The sequence below is a fragment of the Haematobia irritans genome, chromosome 2, assembly GCF_050003625.1.
Source record: "Haematobia irritans isolate KBUSLIRL chromosome 2, ASM5000362v1, whole genome shotgun sequence".
Classification (NCBI taxonomy): domain Eukaryota; kingdom Metazoa; phylum Arthropoda; class Insecta; order Diptera; family Muscidae; genus Haematobia; species Haematobia irritans.
Window position 1 is genome coordinate 52,138,143 of NC_134398.1, and position 6,737 is coordinate 52,144,879.

Sequence of the window (6,737 nt, forward strand, 5' to 3'; positions counted from 1 at the left end):
TGGCCGGGTGGGATTTGAGCATTAAAGAATACATTCTCTAAGTCTCATATCTTTACAAAAAGAATCGTGCAGAATTGGAAATAGTGCTACAAAATTTTATTCAATCCTTAAGACATTACCATATTGAAAAATTGTTTGTTTGTTGCAATACAAACTTAAACATAAAATTTACAATCAAATCAATAATAGAGTATAAACAAAGATATAATAACAATGCAGACTGAGAGTGTTGACGAAAGACATCAGTATAACACAGAGAGAGAGGGAGAATAAAATGATGTTTGCTCTTAAACTGCTTGTATTATTTATTGCGGATAACTGTTCTATACTATTGGTGGGAGGCTTTTCTCTTAAAAGGCGTGTCATCATATGAATTAATTTAGAGATGTTTTGAAACATTCAGAAATGTCACCAGCATTATTGAGAGGAGATAACAGGTTGGCTGATAAGTCCCCGGTCTGACACATAGATGGCGTCGCTAGTATTAAATGCATATTATTTTTATATAGTACCAACCTTCAAATGATTCGTGTCAAAATTTGACGTATGTAAGTCAATTAGTTTGTGCGATAGAGCGTCTTTTGTGAAGCAACTTTTGTTATTGTGAAAAAAATTGAAAAATTTGAATTTCGTGTTTTGATAAAATACTGTTTTCTGAAGGGAAAAAATACGGTGGAAGCTAAAACTTGGCTTGATAATGAGTTTCCGGACTCTGCCCCAGGGAAATCAACAATAATTGATTGGTATGCAAAATTCAAGCGTGGTGAAATGAGCACGGAGGACGGTGAACGCAGTGGACGCCCGAAATAGGTGGTTACCGACGAAAACATCAAAAAAATCCACAAAATGATTTTGAATGACCGTAAAATGAAGTTGATCGAGATAGCAGAGGCCTTAAAGATATCAAAGGAACGTGTTGGTCAAATCATTCATCAATATTTAGATATGCGGAAGCTCTGTGCAAAATGGGTGCTGCGCGAGCTCACATTTGACCAAAATCAACAACGTGTTGATGATTCTGAGCGGTGTTTGCAGCTGTTAACTCATAATACACCCGAGTTTTTCCGTCGATATGTGACAATGGATGAAACATGGCTCCATCACTACACTCCTGAGTCCAATCGACAGTCGGCTGAGTGGACAGCGACCGGTGAACCGTCTCCGAAGCGTGGAAAGACTCAAAACCGCAACCCTGTAAGCAATTCGGTGTTTGTTTTCTCGTCTTTCCCAAAAATGTCAAAAATGAATCGCCAGGAAGTTTTATGGTAGTAATTAGAGGTGTGCATGTGACACGAAATTGTCACGCGTGAGTCGTGAGTTACGAGGTTTTTCGTGAGTCACGACATTTTTCGTGATTTCCGACATTAAAAAGATTTTCGTGTGTGAGTACAAATTTTCTTTTCGTGAGCGTGCGTGAGTCCTACCAAAAATATCGTGCGTGAATATGCGTGAATAAGATTTCTCTGTCATGAGTGTGCGTGAGCGTGAGCAAAATATTACTGACGTGCACACCTCTAGCAGTAATATCTCAACCACAACAACAGTAAAACAACTATCGCGTGGGGTGTTTCCGTTTCGAAACAAATTCGACTCTAACAGCGATCAAAAATCTAAATATAGACTCGATACATCGACATAGCTAATTTTTCAATAGGACCTCTCTGAGAGTACATGTGTGTAAAAAGCCACTATCAACCAACCAGCGTAGGTGGCACAGAGGGAGAGCCTCTGACTTGAAAACGAAAAGTTCAGGGCGAAACTATTTCGATACACTTTCGATAGAAAATTTTGCAGGGAAGACGGGCATGCCAACCATTGCAACATGTCTGCTCCTTTCTATGAGTCTATTGTATAGTCTGTGAAACGCCTATAATAACAATATTCAAATAACAATTTCTTAGGTGGATTTCCATTCACGTAATGGACAACTCTCAACGAAAGTTCTTAGCAAAACTTCAGTTGACATTCCCCCCATGTTGACATTAAACATGCTTCTTTAATCATTACCAAGTCACCGGTAAAACAATCTTGTTTCCGATTCCAATCAAATACCAATAAAACAGGAAAAACTTAATTCCATAACTCACACGCACCAAATGATTTATGGCTTGTCGTCTCCACGGAATGTTCAAACAAAAGCGTTGTTGTGTGACCAAATTTGATTATATCGAGTGTTTAATTGATTCACTGAGTGGCACGTCACTGGCACGAATGAATGTTTGTGAATGCTGGTGGTACAAATTTTAAATCGAACACCGCCTCCTACTCCCCAAATCTGACCCATTGGAAAACAGGAAAGAGATTGATTAGAAAAATTGTCACGCCTCTCTCGATGGCAAATAACTATATTGGAGACAATGAGGGAATAGAGATGGGACCCCTTGCTCCCATCTCTCATCAAGTTTAGCAGAAGAGACCCTGACCTTGTAGAACACAATTTCCTAAAATGTTTGTGCTCTCGGGCAACTAATACAAGAACGATGGGGAGGACCTATATGTAATATGGCAAATATTAAAAAAAAAACTGTAACCACCGAACGAAGTAATACTAATTGTATGGTACGACGATGGCCCCCAGGGTTAGAGGGGTTTGAGGGAGACTCAATAACCACACCACAGCAATGACTCTAGTGACTAACAATGATGACCACTTTAGGTTGATGTGTTAACAGCTGACGGCAGTTTATGACAATGACCATCATCACCATGCAAACATTTCCAATTACCGACATGATAATGATGTTAATGACGACTACTCTCGGTGTTTCATTGATAATTATGAGGAGGTTTACTCTGTTACAGCCATAAAACAATCAAACCAGCGCCAGTAACACCATTCCATTATAAAGCTAAACTCTTTAGAGCAAGCCTTACATTACAGCACACAGGAGAGTACCATTGACCGACGATTCAAACGGAAAGATGGAGATTTTGTTAAGCTGTTACTACTTCACAGAAAAAAAAGTGTCTCGTAAAATTAAGAAGATTTTTACAATAATTTATTACAAGAATTTTCCAGAATTTTAGTTCATTTTTCGTATCTTGAACGAAAATTAACTACTCGAAAGGAAATTTTACAAATTCTAAGTAGCAATCGTTTAGTTCATGGCCTACAAAATACGATGGAAATTTCCTTAAAAAACTTCTTAACTGGTAGTTAAAAATTCGTTTGTCATGCTATAAAACTACTTGTGAAATGTAAAGTATTTTCTAAATAATAAGTGCCATTTACTATAAGATTTTTTTGTATGAGAAAATATTTTTTTACGAAAAATGAACTTGAAAGTGGATAGCAATTTCTTACTGACTATTCCTATAGTTAATAATTGTTGGTAAAAAATTACACAATGAAATATTTTTAGTTCACATGTAATTAAATTTATAGACATTTTCGTCAAAAATGGTAGATAACATTTCATGAAAATTTTGCAAATTTTAAGTTAAACGTTTCATCGCTCATAAACTGGTGTGCCTTTACGAATATTATTCTTAGAGTAAATTGTCAGCAGATGCGATGAACTAATGCATAGTACAGAGATCTTTATCGGCATAGTGGAATGTGATTAATGTAAAGATGATGTTACTTGAGTTTTGTTGTGTATACATGAGCGTGGGGTTGTTTTTATTTTTGTTCATTTAGTGGTTTGTGTGTGTGTGTGTTTGTTATTCGTGGATGGTTTATTTGGCTGAATGAGGTGTTGTTTTCAATAAAGGCACATGTGTTTTTGTTGTTGTAGGAATGTTTTGGCTTCGCTTGGTTTTGTTTGGCATGCTTCAGTTGTATAGTTGGCGTTGGCGTGGGCTGTTGCATCTTTTAAGTAGGTATGCAACAAGGGAATATAAAGGCATGGAATATTTTGGATTTTTGAGTCATATATTGGTGTTTGTTTATTAAACCTTTTAAATGAAAGTTATTAATATTTTATCGGTAGTTTAGAAAAAAGTTATTAAGAATATTTAGTAAAATATGTTGAAATTGAAAGTGTATTGACATTTTCATTATTCAATGTAAAAAATTAATATTCAATTCCAGATGAATTTGGAAAATTTTTCTAATATCTCAGCGTATAGCTTATTCATAAATTGGTAAGTATTTTTTTAATATGGCTTTCTTTTGAAAAGAATATTTTTTATGTATATTATTATTTGTTAATTATTTTTTTTTTTTTTGGAAACCAGTTTAATGTTTTTCTTTGTTGTAAAAACAATATTTAATTTCAGAGCAACTCCAGACGGATTAAAACAAATTTAAAAAGGTAGAGAATTGGTAAGTTTTCTTTTAAAAATTGGCTTTCTTTCAACTAGAATATTTACGTTTTTATGACCTTTTATCATCAAAATTACAGGTTTTTAATACCTTATTTTAGTATTTCTTTAATTATTTTTTTGGAAACTAATGTAATATTTTTAATGTAAAAATAAATATTTAATTTCAGAATAACCCCTTAAAATTTGGACAAATTTTTAGTACTCCTTTGCCTGTAATTTAATAGTGAATTGGTAAGTTTTCTTTAACTTTCTTTTAACCCTGGACAGCCATCCTTATTTTTTGTACATTAACGTCATCCTTCGTCATTTGAATACGGCTGATTTCAAGACGATATCATTTTCATCGTGAGCGAAAAAGTGAACCAAACTTGCATTTATTTTCTTATTCAATTTGGTTTTAAGTAGTATAAAACAAAAATTCATAAAACGGTCGAATTAGTATAACTTAAATTTACCATTTCCCAATAGACTAAAATGCATTTTAAATCGAAAATGAAATTACGTGTCGTCATTTTGATGACTGTCTAGGAATATCAAGAATATTTGGTTTTTTATGCATATTATTATTTTTTTCATTAGATTTTTTGAAAAGTTATTTAATAATTTTATTTAATATTTAATTTCAGAGTAACCGAAATAAATTTGGACAACTTTTTATATTTCCCCTCAGCGTACAATTTAATAGAGAATTGGTAAGTTTTATATTAAAACTTTGGCTTTCTTTCAACTACACGCTCACAAAAAATCGCTTCTGTAACATATACTCCCAAACATATTTTGCTTCAAGCATATATATTTTTGGGTATTGTCCAAACATTTATATGTTTGATCTCTTCCAATATATAATATGTTTGAAAGCATATTGGTCTAAACAATATATGTTTGGGTAGTCTAAGTTCCAAACATTTTGTATTTTTGCATCCAAATTCAATAATGTTGTCTTCCAAAAAACAATATGTTATTATGTGACCATATAATATGTTTGGAAGCATTTTGCACCCAAAAATATTATATGCTTAAAAAAAATTCTCCCAAACAATATTGTGCTCAAAATTTTATTTATTTATTTATATATTTACAATCATAATGAATTATGAAAATAAACAGGTAATATAGGTGCTAACAACATAGGTTTTCGACCTGAATGCTCAAAATTTTGTTTCTGCCCAATTGTATATTCCCCCACATCTTTCTCACTTCCACGAGATTTTTTAGTTCTTAGCACCTTTTTCTGTAATACAAACATTGTAGAAGAAATTATTCAATTTTATGATTGTTTTTTTTTTTTTTTTATTTTAATTTCACCTTTTGCCGGACGGGGATTCGAACAGCGGACCACACAGTTTGTAAGGATCAAAGAAGTAGCTGATCAATTGCCCAAGGAAAAATAAAATGTTAATTTTGTAATAACAAGCAACAACCACCAACTTAATTCAATATCGCTCCCTGTTAAATAGCGCTCCAAGCTACTAAACACATATATGTTTATAGGATATTTCTAAATTAATATATGTTTGCATCCAAGCATATTATATTTACAAACATTTTATGTCCCAAACATAATATGTTCTAACATATTAACATATATGTCCCAAACATGTTATGCTAGTTTATGAACATTATATGCTTGCACTCAAAAATATTGTGTTTAAAAATTTGTGTTCCAAACATATAATGTTTATAGCCAAACATATGAAAAACAGTCTTTTTCATCCGTGTAGAATATTTATTTTATTATATCTTTCACATCGATAACAACACAGTTTTACGAGTTTATTTAGAATACTTCATTATTTCTCTAATTGTTTCAGGTACAAATTTTATGAGACACGTTTTCCAAAGAAAAGTTGAATTCCTTACACCATTTGATAAAATGCCCCAAATATGGTAAGTTACAAGCTAAAATGAAGAATTAAAAATTATATTTCATTACGTGGTATTAATTTTTAACAATTTTCATTATTGTTTCCATTTTTTCCAGCAAGATATGTGAAAAAATTACCTACGATGAATAAAAAAAGGATAAGTCAAAATGTCCAAACAGCGGGTTCAAATGAACTACTCTCTTTTCCATGTGGTCATAATTTTTATTCACAAAAAACATTGTATTAAGAACTTTCATCATAAGTTTTTATAATAAAGTACTTTTGCTTAAAGATAGTTTAATTTTAATGTATGAAAATTCTCATAATAGTAAAACGGTTTGTTGTTCCTTTAGTTATTTAATTTCTCTATACTGTGGAATGATTGATTTAAAAATAGTCTAGTCGTCGACATTTTAAAGAGACTGTTAACCAATTTTTTTATCGGGTTTCCCACAAAATAAGCAAGTAAACCAAAATAATACTGACTTTTTAACTTGGTAGGTGTATATAAATCTTATGGTGTTGTAAAAATGAACTAAACTACAATGTTATAGATGAACTAAAATTTAAGAAAATTATAAACTAGACAAGTTGAAAAAAATC

At 32.2% G+C, this 6,737-nt stretch overlaps 1 long non-coding RNA gene across 1 annotated transcript; it reads left to right on the forward strand.

The window, feature by feature from the left end:
- The first annotated feature begins 6,079 nt into the window (after positions 1-6,079).
- LOC142223442 (uncharacterized) lies at positions 6,080-6,435 on the forward strand. The gene is made up of 2 exons (XR_012718733.1): positions 6,080-6,156; positions 6,251-6,435. It is a non-coding gene; the product is annotated as an uncharacterized LOC142223442 (long non-coding RNA).
- The last annotated feature ends 302 nt before the right edge of the window (positions 6,436-6,737 follow it).